Raw genomic sequence first — 20,402 nt, forward strand, 5'->3', positions numbered from 1 at the left:
GAAGCCATCAAAGTTGGTTTTAGAATGTTCCCTTCACATGTGTTATTAAATGTATTTATTTCACCTGCAAGGTTTGCCAGACTAACAGCTCCATTGAGAATGCCAAATTCCCAATTGCACCTGAAAATTACGCTGAAACTGCAAATGGCCATGAACTTCCTAGGTTGTTAAATAAAATACAACCTAATAAACTGTTAATTTTTTTAGCATTCAATTCTCACAGTTAAAAATTTCTTTACATTTGCTATTGCCTATTACGGATAGGAACTATAAAGTGTGTTGAAAAGCAGGTTACTGTCAGAGTTGAAATTCATTCTCTGCATAAGCCAATTAAAGGCATTTTCACAAACTCTAGAACACATAAATATGTCAGTTTGTAGGTGGTTATACCTTATCTTTTCAATGAGACTTTCAAATTACTTTAGTAACCATAAAGTAAATGCCAAGAATTTTTTAAAATTGTTTTAATGTTTATTTATTTTTGAGAGAGAGAGAGACAGAGCATGAGCAGGGGAGAGGGAGACACAGAATCGGAAGCAGGCTCCAGGCTCTGGGCTGTCAGCACAGAGCCCAACGCGGGGCTCAAACTCATGAACTGTGAGATCATGACCTGAGCCAAGGTCAGACACTCAACCGACTGAGCCACCCAGGTGTCCCTGTAAATGCCAAGAATTAAGTTTAAATATGTAAGTACATGTAAACACAGGAACTACATATTGATGTGCTTTTGGTATTTTTTTTAAAACAGTTGTGAATCTGTTATAGTTATGACTAGCACTTCTCAAGTTATGCAAATATTTAAGAATAAACATGTCTTAACTTAGTCAAAACACTGATCCCTGTGACACTCAGATACCCGAGAATCTCCTTCCTAAGCTCCATTTGATGAAAATAAAAAGGCCCGGTCAGGTTCACAAACATGGTAAGAAAGCTATTTTTTCTTTTCAAAATTTTTCTCAATATCTTAAGGAGCAGGGAAAGTAAGTAGATAAATAATCTTGGGAAAGAAGAAATAAAATTGTCATTATTTACCAATAGTATGATTATGTATATAGAAAATTCAAAAGAATATGTAGAAAATTATTGTAATTAAATACAAGGTTAGGAGATTGAAAGGCTAATCACAATTGTTGAAGCTGAGTAATGGACACATGGAGGTTTTTGACACGATTCTATTTTTTTGTATGTTTGAAAATTTCCATAATAAATTTTTGAAAAAAAAAAAAGAAGTGAATTTCCTGGATAAAGGTTAATTACAATAATCATTTGAATGTACATACACTAGAGACACAAAAATAAAATTTTTTAAAATATCATTTATAATAATATCAAAATATATCAAATACCTAAAAATAAATATGAGAGGGGGTGCTTGTGTTGCTCAGTCCATTAAGTGTCCCATTCTTGGTTTCGGCTCAGGTCATGATCTCATGGTTCTTAAGATCAAGTCCGCGTCAGGCTCTGCACTGACAGCACAAAGCCTGCTTGGGATTCTTTCTCTCCCTCTCTCTCTCTGCCCTTCCCCACTTGTGGTCTTTCTCTCTCTCTGTCTCTCTCTCTCTCAAAATAAATAAATAAATTTAAAAAAAAAGAAATAAATATAAGAGACTAAAAAATCTCTAAGCAGAAAACTATAAAATAACATTGGAAAGAATTTTAAAGATCTAAATGCCCATAGGATAATTCTTGATCAACTGAATAGTCAATATCATAAAGATATCAATTCTCCCTAAAATTATCTATAGACCCAATGTAATTTCAATCTCCGAACAGTTTTGTGGGTGTGCGTGTAACTTGACAAGCTGATTTTAAAAGTAGTATTAAATTTCGGGGTGCCTGGGTGGCTCAGTCGGTTAAGCGTCCAGCTTCAGCTGGGGTCATGATCTCGCAGTTTGTGGGTTCAAGCCCTGTGTTGGGGCTCTGTGCTGATAGCTCAGAGCCTGGAGCCTGCTTCGGATTCTGTGTCTTCTTCTCTATCTGCCCCTCTCCTGCTTGTGTTCTGTTTCTCTCTCTCTCTCGAAAATAAATAAACATAAAAAAATTAAAGAGAAAAAGTATTATTAAATTTCTGTTTGAAAATGCAAAAGGCCAAGAATAACTGAGATAAAGAGGAAATATCATTGGATATCAATGATTATTATAAAGCTATAAAATTAAGATGATATACTGGTAGTACAAAGGGTGGACAAATAGAACAACTGAAGAAAATAGAGAGCTCAGAAACAGATTGCTGCATGTATAAACACTGATCTATAATAAAGGTGCCACAGCAGAGCAGTGGAAAAAGAAGTCTTTTAATGAATGTTACTGGCATAACTGAATATCCACAGAGAGAAAAATTATCTCTACATGATGTTGTAGACAAAATCTATTCCAAATGGTTTGTAGATATTTATGTGAATGGCTGACAACAACGACAACAATAATAATAATAATAATAATAATAATAATAATACTAGGCATAGGATATTTTGTGATGTTAGGGAAGGAAAAGATTTCTTAAGCAGGTCAATAAAGAAAAGGATGATGAATTAAACTATATTAAAATTAAGAAGTTCTGTTGATTGAAGAAAGAAAAAGCACTGTCAAGAGTGTTTAAAGGTAAGCCACAGTGTAAAAGAAAATATTTTCAACAATTTAATCAAATAAAAGTTTATACCCGAAATATATATAAACTCATAAAAATCAATTAGGGAAACATACAAACAATCCAATGAAAAAGACGTAGGACATTTGAACAGGTATTCTTAAAAAAGAATATCCAAAGAATCAATAGATTTATATAAAGGTGCCAACCTCACAATGAGGTACCACTTTGGTACAGTTATCAAAATGCTTAAAGCTAAAAACAACTAATACCAAGTGTTAGCAAGTATATGGAGCAATAAGAATTTTCATACACCAAAATAATATCTAGACAAGTCACAATTCATTGAAAGATGGTATTGTGGAAATTACTTTTAATACATCATGGACAAGAAACAGAAACAAAAACCTTCAGGGGTGCCTGGGTGGTTCAGTCGGTTAAGCATCCGACCTCAGCTCAGGTCATGATCTTGCAGTTTGTGAGTTCAAGCCCTGCATTGGGCTCTGTGCTGACAGCTCAGAACCTGGTGCCTGCTTCGGATTCTGAGTCTCCCCCTCTCTCTGCCCCTCCCACGCTCATGCTCCGTCTCTCTCTGTCTTTCAATAATAAATAAATGTTAAAAAAAATTTTAAAAGAAAAAAGAAACAAAAACCTTCAAAAAGTCATAGAGGATAGAATGAGAGTCTTAAACATATATCTAACTTTAGAAAAATATGTTAGAAACACAATACTTAAAGGGATACGGTAAAGAATTTTCCAAAATTGAAGGGATACCTGGGTCCCAACATAAATAAAATAACTCCATGCCTCATCACATGAGAGAAAGCTGAAGAATATCAAGGATAAGGATAAAATCGTAAAAGTTACCAGAGGAAAACACCAACCTACCAACCAAAGAACAACAATTACACAATGTATTTCCCCCTCAGCAAAAACATATGCCAGAATTCAATGGTTTTCTTAAATTTTAAGGAGGAAATCAGTAAGCCTGCAGTTTTATACCCACATAAACTGTCATAACCAGACCTCTTCAGACATCAGAGACTAAAAGAGGTTAACACTCACAGATTCTCACAAAAGATAACTATTAAAGTATATAGACATTTTCTATGAAAATCAGTCTCCTTTGGACCTTCATTCCCCATTTCCTTTTCCATTATTCCTGAAACACCTTGTTTATCAAGCAAATAATTCTATCTCCAAAACCCTTGATATATTTACCTTGTTTTTCTTTTCCTGAATTCCTCTGGATAATAATGAGTCTTGTATGAATACATATTGCTTATGTCTCTGCTCCTGTGTCCAGAGTACTGGATACTGTCAAAAAAATAGTAATAATAATGAAAAAAATGAAATATGCTAATTAATCCGTGTACATTACACACAACTGGGGTTTTCAGTCTACTTAACATTTCACACATGTACACCAAGCATCTCCACTGTACATTCCTTATATTACTTATTCCAAACTTCTTGTTCTCTCCTCAAGTCCTTCATTTTTATTCTCTTTGCTGTGAGCAAAATTGCTTCTCAGGGTAGAACAAAAAACAAATAAAGAAAAAAGACATTAAACACCTCAACTTATCTATTTCTATGAGGCCCAAATCAAAAGGAATACAATTGAAAGTGCCTCTTTCTGTTATTGAAGCTACTAACACTATTTAATTCCCTAGTAGAGAAGTGTCTATGATTTCATGTGTGCTCTATGTCACTATCATCACATATATAAATAACTCTAGTGATAATACTGTACTTTTATCTAGAAACAAAGAACTCCCACAAATATTCTCACTCTTGGTAGTTTAGGTTTATAACCTCTAATCATCATACAAGGAGTGATTTGCCTAAAATCACATGGTTATTTACATGCAGAGCTGAGAGTAGAATCTGTGACTTCCATTTCCAAATCCAGTCCTTTGTTCGGTGCTGCCGCTATATGCCAAAATATGCTAGTATTTTACCCAAATCTTTAAGGACAAAATAACCCTGCAGGTAGTGTATGTAGTTTCCTATTAAAAAAAAAAAAAAAAAAAAAAGGTCTTATTAGGGAAAATGTTACATTACTATACTAATCATTTCCCTTAGTAAAAATACTGGTTTGATGCGACGATACCAGTAAAGAGGTATTTATCAGCTGAACTGCATGTTTGTCTATGTACCCCTTTCACCCCAGTAAAACCCTTCCTTCTATTCGATATTTCTTGTCATCTTTGATGCCTACAGCTATGCTTGCTCATTTACAAGACAGCATCAATAGGTCTACTAGTGAAATGAAGAAACTCTTTGCTCCCAAGTTGTTGGTCTGTGTCTATTGTGATAAACAACTGGAAAATTAGAGTAACAAAATACTGAGTTATGAGAATCAGGACTGCACCAAAAGAAAAGAATGTGGCTTTGCCACCATGAAGACCTGGTTACAGATCCTAGATAGGAAATTACTAGCTACGTGTCCTTATGCCATAATTGTAAGTATGTAACCATTTCACAGTTATATTCAACATGACAGGCATGGGCTAAATGCTTCACCAAAATCTATCAGGAAGTCAAAATACAACTGGAATCAACATTCTGATTGTTGCAGTATGTCTGACACTGGCATTTAAGTGCCCTGGACTTGTTAGGTATAAATCAGTACTATTGTTAGCATCATTTGATGGAAACTGAGGCTTAGGGAGGTTATGTTGCCAATCAGAATGTCCAGAATCCAGATTCACAGGTGAGAAGTTTGCCCCAACCCCCGAGGTCTTTACCAAGAGTCTGAAGACATGTGGTGCAGGTGCCAGACCTGATCCACAGCACGTTTCATTATGCCTGAGCAATGCTTTTAAAATGAAAACATCTCACTGAAAATCTGGATTTCTGGTTTCTGAACAACTGGAAACGCGTGCAACAGTGAGCTGATATTTGAGCCCCAGTTAGCTGGGGCTGAGAGTCAGCTGCCACTTCGGCCAAACACGTGCTTACAGGTCCCCACCACTCCACAGTGTACACGCACCCACTTCGTATACCGACATCACCTGCCAGACTCCTGCAGGCCTCAGTGGTCAGAGCCCCGTACATTCCCTCCAAGCAACGAGTGGTGTCTGAGTCTTATTTCACAATCTGATCGAGTGGGAACGTCGAGGACTACTGCACACTGCTAGGAGAGATAAGTTCAACAATGTACATTGATGCATCAGATAATGCTAGCCATTTAATAAATAGTAACAATTACTGTCTTTTTTTATTAATAAAAGCATGAAAATAAGTCAACTTTTCAACCAAAGAATCAACATTAGCATCTTGCAGAGACTATTATTTATACCAACAGCAGCCAATTAATTTAAGTTGAAAATACGCTGATCTTTGAAACGTTTTCTAAACTAGCTTGCTTTGAAATAAACAAAACAAACCAAAAATGAGCCAACAAAAAATCCACACATTTATTGGGTATGTTCTATGTGCAAAGCACCCTGTGACATGGCCAGTATCCTCAGAGTTTTTGATCCAGGAAGTAGAAATAGATCAGCAGCTCATTCTAGACAACAGACTATGGATGTGCAAAAAGTACCTCGTATTTATGTACATACTTACATATTTATTTAGACCTAATCTTTTGCCACCAATTATGTCCATAAAGACTATCAGGTGAAAATTAACAGGTAATCAGAGCCAAGAGGATTTAAGAGAGGTCAAGCTGAAAGTGAGTAGAGATCGATACGACCTACAGAGAAGGTGGGCAATCTTGGTTCAGGAAGTGCTCATAGCCAAAACTGAAAGAAAGACACTGTCCATTCCAGAACTCAGAGAGCCCAGAAGATTACAAACTCACCAGTGGCTCAAGAGCAAGCCCAACTTTCTTGATACTAAGATCTGAGAGAAAAATATTCTTGCAATCAGGCTTTTGGTAAGGACTTGCTGTTGGAGAGTTTGCCTTGATGGTTTCTGGAAGAACTTTGCATTGCCATGTCAGGGATCGGCACACTTTTTCTGCAAAGGACGAAGCAGTGAGTAGTTTAGTCTCTGTGGGTTATCCAACCTCTCTGCAACCACTCAACTCTGTGTTTATAATGTGAAAGCAGTCACGGGCAATATGTAAGCACATGGCCTGGCTGTGTTCCAATAAACCTTTACGTGTGAAAAGAAACAACAGAATGGGCTCACTCATAGGCTATAGTTTACCAGCCTGTGCTCTGTGTTTTCAACTAAAAGCAGAGTTATCAACAGCAAAACATGTTTTTTCACAGTCATCTCTGTGAAAAATAAAAGCTATTTTTCCGACTGTTGATTGTTTCACGGAGCTGATCACCTACGCCTCATGGCTTGGAGCAGGATGTAATTAGCATGTCAAAAATCCTATACACATTAAACAGTGGTACTTGTTGCATTCTGCAGATATGCTGGCTGTTACTTACAACCTTACAAGAAGGAGTGACTGAGATTGGGTTGCTCATGGCTCAGGTGGCCATGCAGAGTGGGACGGGGCAGGGCCTATGCCTACTGCCACTCAGGGAGTCTGGAGGCCCCCAGAGCTCACGGCAAGTGTGATAACATAATGCACCTTCCAAAGAGACCTACAGAGATCATTAATATGTGTCCTCGTGTGGCAGAGGGTCACTGGAAGCGGGGTTCACGATTTTCCCCAAAACTTCTGGGGAAGTCAGAGACCTCGAACAACAAAGATTTTGTTGTGTTGTTTTTTTTATCAAATTAGAAGTGACTAAAAATGCCCCTCATATGTATACCCATTCCTTCTTCTGAAGAGTCAGGGGTAATTTCACAATACCATACTAGTGCATCTCAATCCAAAAGGCTCATGTTCTCTGGTCTCTTCACCAAAAAGAAATTCGAAAAGTGCAGTATGTGAAAGTGATCATTCCAGTGCCAGGCACTTAGTAGTCACTCAGAAAATCTACTGAATGTGAATCTGTATCTTCACAGAGAAGCAAAATTAATTTCCGCTAAACAAAATTACTGTCACATGCAGAGAATGAAGTAACTAATCGAGTTTGGAGATGTCATGGAAGGCTTCGCGGAGGTTTCACTTGAACGCCGTCTTCCTGGAATTAAACACGCACCAAATGGGCAGAGAGCAAGGGAGTTAGCAAGGGGCACAGGACGCTACTGGTGGAAGAAACAGCGTGGGCAAAGGCATGTGGCATAGGGAAAATGGAAGCTTCTAGAACAGAAAGCACTTTTGTTTTGGTGTGAAGAAGCCACGAGAGACGAACTGGAGAGGCAAGCGGGACACCATTCAGTTAAAAGGAATGTTGAGGCAGAAGACCAACAATGGGGGCCTCCATCCAAGAGCTAAGATTCTGCAGTAGACTCATCTGAGGAAATGACTCAGTGATCGAGGTGCCTGCTCTTGCTTGGGGCCCCGACCAGAGAAATAGAGAGAACGGATGGGTAGCAGGAGCACAAGACCGGTGGCATAGCTCTGAGAAGAATACATTTTCTAAATCACATGAAAGGAGGCCCTGCAAAGCAAAGAGGGAGACGAGTCGGTGTTCTTCTAGCACCAAAGATCTGAACACAGCATCTTTCAAGAAGCCATTCAGGTGAAGGTCCTCAGGCTCCCTGTCCTCTTGAACCTTCACCAGGTGTGGGAATGAATCGCGGTAAACTACTTTTCTTTCCTGGAATAAAAAAGTGGTGGGTGGGGGTGGGGGAAATGAGGGAAAAAAAAAAAGTCTCCCTTTGTTTTCTTCACTTCCCCACTGGGCCCTCCATTCATTAGGCATCGGTTCCACTTGCTGGTGCTTCCCTGAAGCGGCTACCGTGGCTTTTGCCGCTGGCCTCTGCTGCAACACAAGCAGCCTGCAGCCCCACTCTGTACTGGCTTTTATAGAAAGGCCTTCTCGCCTTCAGAAAACACACCGTTGCCTGATCCAAATGAGAAGAAGCTGCCTTTTAAATAACGCTAAGACTTCCAGACAATAATCACTCTAGCACTTGGAAGCAATGCTTGTGTTTTGTTGTGATCTCTTCCTAGGTTCCCAGACCTCAAACTCCACAGGGAATGTCACAAATTCGCATGTTATCTCTGAAAAATAGATTCAGCACTTGCAGCTCTGAATTACCTAAAAAGGGGTGTAGGGAGAAAAAAAAAAAGAAAAACAACATATTCATGTAGCCAGACAGCTCCCTGTCAGTGACACGTACAGGGAAGCTTAAATTGTAAGTTCCTCTAGAAAAAGGGTGAACGTTTTATATTAACAACTTGCCTTCCAGATCTTTTTTTTTTCGTTTTTTTGTTTTCCCTTTTGGCAGAGAGCTGTAGGCTAATCTTTACCTATTCCTTTTTCTACCATAGAACTTGTCAACTGGCAAAGTAGCACATAAAGAAGAAACATACATGTACAGTAAGCTGTCCTAGACAGTGTGGCACAATGAGACGAGTCAAGAGACGGAGATGGGTTGGAAGACTGCCACTCACTGGCAGGGTGACCTGAATGCATACTTCAAAATCCCCGAGGCTCAATTTCTTATAGTCATCAATAGCTCCTAAGTTTGGGGAGACTGAATTAGACAACGTGTCGATACAGGTCCTCCGAGAAGCAGGCGTCAGGGAAGTTCATCAGGGGACACATCTGTGAGGTAAAGTGAGGCGAGAACAGGTGGAGGCTGGGAGAGGCGTCAGACCCAACGGCAGTTCGGCCCCTGTCAAGGAGAGGGTGGAAAGGACAAGTGAGTGGAAGAATTTTGATGGTAGCTCTAAGAAAGTGCAGCAAAGCCGATGAGGAGAACTCTCTATCTCCCAGCAACAGAGCTGCCTTGGCTGCCCTTCCGTGCCTAGTTGTTGGCTAGGGGCAGCCCTTGAGGAGAGTGGCCTTGTGATACTGTAATTTATAAAAAGAAATATATATTTGCTCTTTGTCCCTGTTTCTGGCACAAAACTCCTAAAACCCTTGGAATTTCCTAAGCAATTCCATAAAGGTGTCTTTTGTTACGTTAATGGAGAGGCTTTTGGAATGTCCCTGGGTCACCTAAGGTTGGGGGCAGGGTCCCAACCAACCCCATGATTAGAAGTTTGGAACTTTCAGTCCCACACCCCCCAGGGAAGAGAAGGTGACTGGAGATTGAGATCAATCACCAATGGCCAATGATCTCATCAATTATGCCTATGAAATGAAACTCCATTAAAACCCCAAAAGGACAGGGTTCAGACAGCTCCTGGGTTGATAAACACTTGGAGACTTGGGGAGAGTGTCCTTCACCGGAGTGTCCTTCAACCATACGTAGCCCTGCATTTCTTCCATCTGTCTGCTCCTGAGTTATTTCTGTTTATAATAAACCAATGACCTAGTAAGTAAAATGTTTCTCTGAGTTCTGTGAGCCCCTCTAACAAATTAATCAAACCCAAAGAGGCAGTCATTGGAACCTCTGATTATAGCCCGTTGGTCAGAAGTGCAGGTAACAACCTGGGCTTATGACTAGTGTCTAGAGTGGGAGCCGTGGGGACACTCTTGCCGGACAGAGTCCTTAACCTGTGGGATCTGACACCATCTCCACGTCAGAATTTAGTTGAATTGTAGGATGCCCAGCTGGTATCTAAGAATTGCTTGGTGATGTGGAGAAACCCTCCCCCACGCATACATTGGAATTAGTGACCAGACCCTCTCGGCCTCTATACAAAACTAATGACAGATTTCAGACCACAGCAGCTGGGGCCAGACAGTTACACTCCCTGGGAAAGGTGATCAGAGAGATGCACCCTCAACGGCCACCACCAACTGCATACAAAAGCACTTTGCACAGTAACTGGCATACAGAAGACAATCAACAAATACATTTTCCCCCTTAGATGTCAGACATTGTGTTCGTAAGCTGAATGAAGGGTATAGTTTTCCCCAGTTCCAATCAAATTTGAGACGTAAGTTGACCTTCACTCGCCAGAATGCAATACACAAACTGGTAACCTCTCATTCAAATTTGGAAAAGGGATGCTTCCATCAGAGACACGGAGGAGAGAGGAGCGTGATGGCTTGCTTAGCACTCTTCCAGTTCTCATCCCCACTTGCCATTAAGAGCAGAGTTCTTGGGATAACAATGCCAGGCCCAGGTTCATAGGTCAGGGGACAAAATGCTTACAGCCAGTTTACACAAGCTTGCAACACGACCAGCAAGCTCTTAAGTGATAAATTCCTGCTCTTGTAGTTTCCACATGTTGCTAAAACATTTCATGCCCTGACACCAGTAAAATCATCTGCTACTTCGGGTCCTCAACCTCTCAGCTACTATAGCTTCCAACACAGGAGACCTCAAACTTCGGCCTCTCCTTCTTACTGATGAAAGTTTTCCTGTGAAAATAGGAGTCTACACTTTGTGCCCATACAGCGTTCTACTAATGAAACGCCTTCGTATAGGAATGTACAGGTAATGTGTATCTGCACACAGACTTGGTTTCAGGTATCCAGGAGTCCCATGCCAGGCTCTGTCTAGCTTTTGACCTTGGGGACATAATTAACCTCTGTGAGTCTCAATTTCTTCATATACAAACTTGAAATAATAGTTTCTTATCTTGAAAATCTGTCACAAAGTTCAAAGACAATACACGCAAACCACATAGTTCAGTGTCAAAAACATAATAGGTGCTCAATAAATTATGAGTAATAATATCTTTCCTAGCCTCTAAATCATAGGAAAATATACAGGAAAAGTGTTCTTATATGCACTATACAATGCCATGTAAGTTATTTAAAAATGCAACAGTAAACTTCTTTAATAATTAATACCATTCTAGTTGCTTAGTAAGTATATGATTATGGGTTGATAGCTTAAAAGAGTGAACATAAAATTTTAAATAATGATAAATAAACCTCATAACACTGGAAGTAGGGTTTTTCTCTATTTGACTCACCCCCATGGCACACACTTACTGAATTCCACATGTAAAAGTAGAAGGTAAATGCTACCAAGTATTTGCTAGCATTTGCTTCATAGCATCTTCCAGATCAAAGTACTGCTAATCCTTACACACCAGGAGCAGAGCATCAGCGTTAGATATTTTTCCTACCTCTTCTTTAGTATTTTCTTAGTTTATTTCATACTTTGATTTTGCATGCCTCAGTCCAAGTATACACTCCTTTTCAACCAAATTGACTTATTCCTTCCCCTAGGAAACAGGGCCTTCTCTGAAATGTATGGATCCTCTCCTGCCAAGAAGTGAAAAGTCTTCCTATCTTAATCAGGTCAAGGCCCCTCCTTGCTAGGCCCAGAGGTTACTCAGCAGTAGCTGGTACAGAGAATGATTCCCGCTCTGCAACTGTCTGTTACCATGGAGACATGCTAATTAGTGAATGATGAGAAAGCAGAGGAGTTCAGGGTCTATAAAACCATGAGAAAGAAAGGGAAATGAATGGAAAAATATGGATGAAGAGAAATTAGGGTATTTTATGGGGCAAACTGTAAGTAAAGGAGTCCTGGAATGATAGGATCAGAATAAAGAAGAAGAGGGTTATGAGGAGAGAATATCAATGACAGAGATTCATAGGTTGTAAGTTTGAAGAAATGAGGGGTAGAGACTGTAGCTTAAGAAAAGAAATAGAAAACTGCCACCGTGCCAGGTACAAGTCATAAGATCATAGCATGTTAAAAGACCTGAATTTTACAGGTGTTGAATGACAGGATCATTTTTTTCTGAAGGGAAGGAAATGTGACATTCAGGGCCATCAAAATAGATTGCAAATCTCTGCAGACATTTCTCTGCTATAACTCGAATTCACATTTGCCGATTCAACATACTTTCAACGGGGTGGTGCGTCAACGTGCCAGTGCATGGGATTTCTGTCCAATTCTCTGAGCCAAATGTGCCCTTGGACTTCTATATCCAGACCTCCAAGGAACAACAGCATAGAAAAAGAATTTAGCTGAGGGTTTCAGAAACTGGTTTTTAAAAAGATAATACAGAGATAAAACGACAATACTGAAGGGCATATGAGTATTCATACATCTTGGGCATTTTGAAAACTTGACTAAGTGATAGTATCTATCTTCTACAGAGATAATTTCAGATTATATTAACATAAATATTTTCTATTTTGTTCATTTTACTATACATTATTTAATACACATTATTGCCATACTACATTTGATCTGTTAATACATTTTAAAAGAGACATTTTATGCAAATGCAAAGATATTGTTGAAATTCCAATAAACAGAATAAACAATCTACCCATGAAGGCCAAGGTGTTATGACCAGAATTAGCCCAAATATGAAGGAAGAGAATGAACCCATTGTGTTAACTAGAGAAAAGTCATGTAGTTAGCTAGCTGTGTCTCATGTGCAAAGTTAATCTCATATGCCCTTGTACATGAACAAATTCACAACATTTCAGACCTTGGAAATTTCCCCCTTGATATTGGAATTTATAGTAAGAAATATATATTTGGTCTTCGTTGCCCTTTCTGGCACAGAGCTCCTAACACCCAGAATTTCCAAGTGAAGAAAACAACAAAAGTGTCCTTTGTTATGTTAAAGATGTAACTTTTGGACCTCACCTAAAACTGGGGGTTGCCAAAAGAACCAAGCATTTGATAAGAGGGTTGGAGCTTTCCATCGCCCTCCCCTGGCCCCCGGGGAGGAGAAAGGGACTAGAGATTGAGATCGATCACCAATGGCCAATGCAGGTGCTGGGAGAGTTGTGAAATGGAAGAGGGCTTGGAAGCTCCACGTTCTTTCCCCACACCTTGCCCCTGCATTCCTTCCTTCCTTCCTTCCTTCCTTCCTTCCTTCCTTCCTTCTGTTATGGAAACCATAACAGAAATTATGGTTTCATAATAAACCAGGAATCTGGTGAGTAAATGGGCTTCCTGAGTTCTGTGAACCACTGTAGCAAATGTATCATAGCCCAGGAGGGGGTTGTGGGAACCTCCAATCTGTAGCTGGTTGGTAGATCAAAAGCACAAGTGACAACCTGAATTTGATACCTGCATCTGAAGTGGTGGTGGGGAGGAGGGGGCAGTCCTGTAGGACTGAACTCTTCACCTGTGGGATCTGATGTTGTCTCTAGATAGGTAGGGTTAGGAGTGAGTTGAATTGTAGGATACCTAGCTGGTGTCCAAGAACTGCTTATTGGTGTGGGGAAACCTCCCATCACCACCCACACACAAGCACACACATACTCATCAGAATTAGTAACAAGAACCTATTACCCTCTACCTTGGATTTCTTCACTCTAAATTTTCTACAAGTACGGTCTATCCACATTGTCTTCCATTTTACAGATTTCCTCTCATCCTTCAAATCCAAATCAAATACCATCTTCTCAGGAGAGGCCTGCTGAGACCTTCACAGGTAGTTAGCACTAAGAACCATTCTTATGGACCTGAAGTGCTTTGTACCTGCCTCTCTTATGGAGTTTCATTCTTGACATTATGTAATTCCTGACATTTTGGCTATTTGTTTCAGTAACTCTATCTCAAGCTATAAATTCCTCAAGGATAAAGACTATATTTTATGCACCTTATATTCTCCAGTATTCCCAGCACCAAGCACGGGGCTTAGAATATAGCAGATACTTGCTCAATATTTATTGAATAAGTATTTATAGTAAATTACAACCAATAACTAATTTGTATAGTGATTTAAATTCTACAAAAGGCTTTTGTGACACTAGTGTGTGAGCTCCTTAAATGTCCATGTGTCTTTGGCTCAGCTCTATCTTTAGGACATTAACTAAACAGGTCCTCAATTAAAATGTGTTAAATAGGGGTGCTTGGGTGGCTCAGTTGGTTAAGCGTCTGACTTTGGCTCAGGTCATGATCTCACGGCTGGTGGATTCGAGCCCCGCATTGGGCTCTGTGCTGACAGCTCAGAGCCTGGAGCCTACTTCAGATTCTGTATCTCTCTCTCTCTCTCTCTGCCCCTTTCCCACTCACACTCTGTCTCTCCATCTCTTAAAAATAAACATTAATTTTTTTAAAAATGTGTTAAATAAGTCTCCAGATCCAGAATTATCCAAAGACCCTGACTTCCTTTCAAAATAAATAATTCCTCAGCAACATGATGCCTAAAAATGTCTCTCTTCTGTCAATAGAGATCAAATTCGGCCAATACATGTGTATTAAAAGTTAGCTTTTCCTAGGCAATAAATTTTCCCCTAGAGCTGACAAATGCCAGAAGTGAATGTTCTAGAAACTACAAGAGGCTTCCCCCAAACAACTCAGACTCAAACTCATAATCAGTTGGATGGACACAGTCCGGAGTCAATCTCAGGTCCTAACGCCAGGTGGAGCCAGCATCAAGGTGAGGCCAGGTGGGGTGAAACTCACAAAGCAAGAACATTGACCCTCTGAAGCCTGGTTACTTCCTTCTTTATTACTTTGCTTTCTCTAAAGTCTTTTAACTACACTGTTAAAAATCACCATGTCAGTGATACTGCATTTAAAATGTTTTTGAAAAGCACCATTTGAGGAGGGAGCATCATGAGCTCCAGGAAATCTACTGTCCTTCCTGCTTTACTCCTAGCCATTCTTCTGAGTTAGCCAGATTAAGGAAGTATTTGGATTTACAGGCATGACATACACAAATCCAAATCACTCTCTAGTCCCCAAATATCTCCCCCTCCAATCCTGCAAGATAATGTAAACTCCTATAATAGTAATCACTGTAAGTAAAGAATTTGATGGCTCACATTTTTTTTTGAATCACATTCATTCTCCCCATCAATACCGAAATCATTCTCCCCAACAATACTGAAAATGAAACACATAGGGAAGATGCATTGGGATGGGTCAAAGGTAAAGAGTGGCACACAGGGTTCAGGGAAGAAAGACAGGCCAAGTGGTAATGCCACAGTAGAAGATTCTAAGCAACCAATAAACAGCTTGAGAATACTAAGCACTGAGGACCACAAGTTTCAGCTGATGAAGGGAAGGGATTCAGAAAAGAAAGATGGAAAAAGCTCAGTACAAATTCACTCATCACACAGTTTTGACAACCGTGGTGAAAATCAAAACTGGGTCATCTTGCTCTGGGCCATCACACACAAAAGCATGGCATGGCCTTTTCAACATTTGCTACTGTGCCATACATCAGACCACCTGCTGTTACCAAAATATATGACATTTATAGATTTGTAAATGTGGTGTGTATGTGTGTGTGTGTGTGTGTGTGTGTGTGTGTGTGTGTGTATACTTTTTTTTAATGTGCCCAATCAGGTGATAAACCCAGGGATCCTCATAAATGAGATGTAAATCAAAAGTCTTCTAATAGAATTTTAAGTGCAAAAGACCCTATATACTTTTAAATTTCATTCCCATGCATTAGGTTTTTTGGGTATAAATACACTCTCCCAAATAAGAGAACATAAGTAGATCAGGATAAATCCATTACCTGAAAGCCTAAACTCTAGATTATCTTTAACCCAACAGTATCATCTCCACATATATCAGGCAGCACACTCAGTCTTTGGTTATGAAGGGACCAGTTTATGAAAATACCTCAGTGTTACATAACTATTACTTACAACCTCACACAAAATATTTTTTGCAAATTTTCAAAACATTCTACTTCTCAGATTAACAGAGCATTTATATTTAAGAGGTAGCATGTAGTTTTTCCAGATAAATTAAAGAAATATCATAAATATCATTTAGTCTCAATATTGCAAGTGGACTTTCTTGGTGAATATATTCTACACAGTCCTACATCTGGGCCTTAAGTTAGAACTGAATTCGTAATCACAGAAATTATAAATTTAGAAAGTTTCTGACAATATAAGGGGCAAGGGAACCAGTGAACCCCCCAGTTAGTTAATCTGCCTTAAATCCGTCTACCATAAGCATTCAGAAACCCAAGTTCTTCCATCACCAAGAGAACCTCCGCTTTTGCTCACGCTTGCAGACTCCCCGCGGACAGGCTGGCCTTCATTGCTGCTGCAATAGTAAGGCTTCCTCCTCACCACCTTCAACGTCTTCAGTGGTTTCTGGCACTCTTCCAGCCCTTTTAATTCCTATATTGTGTTTGTGAATAACAGAAAGATTACACAGCAAAATTATGAAAATTCTGCCAACCCATCAATTCCTTCTGTCTTAGTCCATTGGATTGGTATAACAAAATACCGCAGGTTGGGTCGCTTAGAAACAACAAAAATTTACTTCTTACAGTTCTGGAGGCTGGAGGTCCAAAGTCAAAGTGTCAGTATCGTCGAGTGAGAGCTTTCTTCTGAGTTGCACACTTTTTGCTGTGTCCTCATCTGACAGAAGGGGCTAGAAAGCCCTGTGAGGGCGTCTCTTTTATAAGGTCACTTATCCTCTTCAGGAGGGCCCTCCACAACCTAATCACCCCCAAAACGGCCCACCTCCTAACACCATCACATTGGGCATTAGGAGTCCAACATGTGAACTTGGGGGAGACACAAACATTCAGATCATAGCACTTTCCAACACAGCAAAGGCTATGATCCCCCTTCCGAGTGACCCTGTTGAGTGAAGAAGAGGAGAGAAACTAATACAGAGTTTCAGAATGCAAAAAATACAAGCTGGAAAGTAAATGACTAAATATGAGCAGGGATCAAATGATCAGAAGCTCACAGTGAGTAATAAACTAGCAGTGAGTTAATAACGGGAGGCCCTAATGTTTACAAAACAATTCAAATATTAGAATGTACAAAGGCAGTCACTTTCTCCATATGAATCAGTGCTAGTCAAGACCTTATCAAGACGCACTGCCCTCCATCAGGGCCTGAAATGGAGAATTTTGAGAAGATTCCGCCAAATATCGCCACCGAGAGGATGCAAGTGCAGGAGAAAGCTCTGGGGAGGTTTAATTATTGTCTTTGGGTGTGTGAGGCTCCCACACAGAGTACAGAGTCACGGAAGAATGGAATCGAAGCCATGTGTAAGGCCAAAAGCACTGGATTCATTAGGCAACAGCAGAAGGCATTGGATTCAGACATTTTCTGGCTTTGAGTGTTATTGAATAATTGATTCAAACAACAAGCTGGATTGAGGACTCGTTCTCAGAGATCTTTCAGAGCCAGTTTTTCATCTCTCTGCACCTAAGAAAGGAACGGGTAAGATGGAATCTCTGGTTCTCGTTCAGTCAATTCTTGATTATCTGTGATTCTCTACTGATTTATCAATTATTCAAACAATTTAGAGAAAAGCTATTTTTCTCCTGTAAAGCTGATATTTAAGTATCAGATGCTCAATACCCTATCCTAGCTTTGGGAGCTCTCAGTTGAAAGACACCACAATATTGAACTTTTATTATCAACAATTCTAAAATGAATTTTTAATTTGTGACGCTCAGTAACAAGTCAAAGTTTGTCCTGAACTAGAGAAATATACATATGTTTAAAGAAAGTCAGACTTTCTATGTTCTGATTCTAATGACTTGTTTTTCTCTCCCAGCTCTGCCGAGTCAATTTAAACCAGTGAAATGGAGTAATTTCATAATGGCACACACAGGGCACAGCTAAAAAAAAAAAAAAAAAAAAAAAAAGTTTTTCTACTGTCAAAGACAAAGACCTCAAGGAGATAAACTCTTGTTACCTTGTTATTCCCTCCCCAGCATCTGACAGGCATTTCTACTATGGGATTTTTTTTTTTTTTGCCTCAAAAGAAGCAAAAACAGAATGCATATAGTTCATCAGGATATCTGTAAAAGAGACTATTTTTTTCTTTTCAATATGACAAGAAATTAATATTTGAGCTTTCCGAATTTCTTAAAACTTAAACTTGTTAACAAAATTATGATGTGAAAATAGTTTTAAAAGAACAAAAAAGACAAAGAAAATCTAATTCTATAAAAATAAACTCTTGTTCCTGGAGGATGGAAATCAGATTACCTTTAGGATCTCTGAGAAAAACATCCAAGGAAAGACCAAACAAATGAGAGAGAACTTAGAAATAGTACAAAAAGAAAAAAAAAAAAAAGAGAGAGACTTTTCAACGTTGTTGCAAATAGTGGGCTTGATCATTTTTCCCATTTGATCCCCATTGGATCAGTAATGAGGAAGTACATGAAATATTTTACAAGAAAATCTGAGGCTATTGAGCGTAAACCTTGAAAGTTTTGTAGTAATTCCTAATAAATAGCACTCTTAAAAGTGTTTTATTTTTAATCTGGCTGTTAAGCATTCTCTGGAGTTAACTGTCTTATATTCTTCTAATGTTTTAGACGTTTTCCACCAATGTCAAATAGAAGTTTACTTTTCTCAGTGCTAATATACTAAACATACCAAGTAACTCATAACGTTTCTCTCTTTACAAACCTCAAGTGTATAAAGGTTACAAGTGGTAGAATTCAAATAAATGTATAATATTTTATCAAAGGGAAACTTCCCTTTCATGGTGATACACATGCCCTGGGACATTTTTCCCAGGTAAAAACATCTATCTACAGCTGTGTGTATAAAGACAAAATAACATAGTGTGGAATGGCATTTAACTAAATTATATAAGCTACTGAATTACTCTTGCAATTGTTATTTTTTTTTCTTAAGTGAGTATTTACATGTTTTTATGGGTTTAGCCTAGACACTTCTATGTAGTTAGTGTTCAGTAAATATCAGTGATTTATTTGGGAAGCGGGAAGTGTCTTAATCTGCACAATCTCTCCAGTCTGCTTGCTTACTAAATTCAGACAGGATTGAAAAATTAGAAACTTTCGCTCTTCGAAAGACACTATTTACAAAATGATGATACAAACCCCAAACTGGGGAAAAGTATTTGCAAAATATATATCGGATGAAGAACGTGCATTCAAAACAAGTTTAAAAACGCTCATGGCTTGACGAGAAAAAGACATACAGCTAAATTATTTTCAGTGAAAAAACATTTGAACAAACTTCCCAAAACTTCACAGATGGTAACTAAAGACATGAAACAATGTTCAATATCATTAAGTCATTAGAGAAATACAAATTAAACTGAGTTAGATATCACTACAAACCAAGCAGAGTGGCAAAAGTGTTTAAACCAACAGTGCCAAGTGCTGGTGAGGATACGGAACAACTGGAATTCTCATCTGTTGTTCCTGGAATGTAAAATGTTCCAACCGCTTTGGCAAATAGTTTGGCAGTCTTATGATGCATTCTCCACTTGGTCTACCAATCCTATTTCTAGGTATTTGCCCACGAGAAATGGAAAGGCATGTCCACACCAAGACCTGTGAGGTTAATTTTTATAGTAGCCTTATTCATAATTGTTAATAACTGGAAACAACCCAAATGTCCACAAATTAATGAGTGCACATATAAATTGTAACACAAGCATACGATGGAATATTACTCAGAAAATGAAAAAGAACAGACTAATGCTACCTGCAACAGCGTGGATGAACCTTAAAAACAGTATGCTAAGTGAAAGGAGTCAGGCACGAGAAAACTCCATGAGTCGATTTGTGTGATATTCTAAAAAAGGCAAAATTATAAGGACAGACCAGATCTGGTGGGTGCTGCGGGCTGGGAATGAGAAAGGAGAATGATTACCCAGGCACATGGAAGAGGCTTTGGGGGTGATGGAAAGATTCTGTTTCTAAATTGTGGTGGAGGTTACCTATTTACTTTTTCCAAAACTTAGGAGGTAAGATATTTTAAAAGGGTAATTTTTACTTTATGAAAATTATACCTTCAACAGACCTTTCACTAAAAGGAGACGTGTGTGAGTGGGTTTACACACCCATAGGTAAAGTGATGGCCAAGCAGCCTGCCTGCCGATGATGAGGACTGATCAGAGGGATTAGGTCATGCACCACGATTCCATTTAATTTCACTAGTTGACTCTATGCTCATAGGGCGTTTTATAAAGAACTGCCATCACCCCCAAACGCCATGAACCAGCACTGCCCCAACTCCCCCTAGTCAAATAAACCAAGCTTTTC

General features: G+C 39.1%; 1 long non-coding RNA gene across 5 annotated transcripts in view; it reads right to left on the reverse strand.

Moving 5' to 3' along the window:
- Positions 1-2,668: 2,668 nt before the first annotated feature.
- LOC113601073 (uncharacterized) overlaps positions 2,669-20,402 on the reverse strand; it is a 93,098-nt gene continuing 75,364 nt past the window's right edge. The window contains exons 6-11 of one of the 5 annotated variants that reach the window (XR_008296098.1): positions 16,673-16,995; positions 12,314-16,527; positions 8,925-9,229; positions 6,399-6,556; positions 5,605-5,726; positions 2,669-4,596 (exon numbers count right to left, since the gene is read on the reverse strand). This is a non-coding gene — a long non-coding RNA (uncharacterized LOC113601073). Of the gene's footprint in view, positions 4,597-5,604; positions 5,727-6,398; positions 6,557-8,924; positions 9,230-12,313; positions 16,996-20,402 lie in introns of all 5 variants that reach the window. The other 4 variants (XR_008296097.1, XR_008296095.1, XR_008296096.1 and 1 more) reach the window with 4 other exon arrangements.

The sequence above is a fragment of the Acinonyx jubatus genome, chromosome A1 (assembly GCF_027475565.1).
Source record: "Acinonyx jubatus isolate Ajub_Pintada_27869175 chromosome A1, VMU_Ajub_asm_v1.0, whole genome shotgun sequence".
Lineage (NCBI taxonomy): Eukaryota > Metazoa > Chordata > Mammalia > Carnivora > Felidae > Acinonyx > Acinonyx jubatus.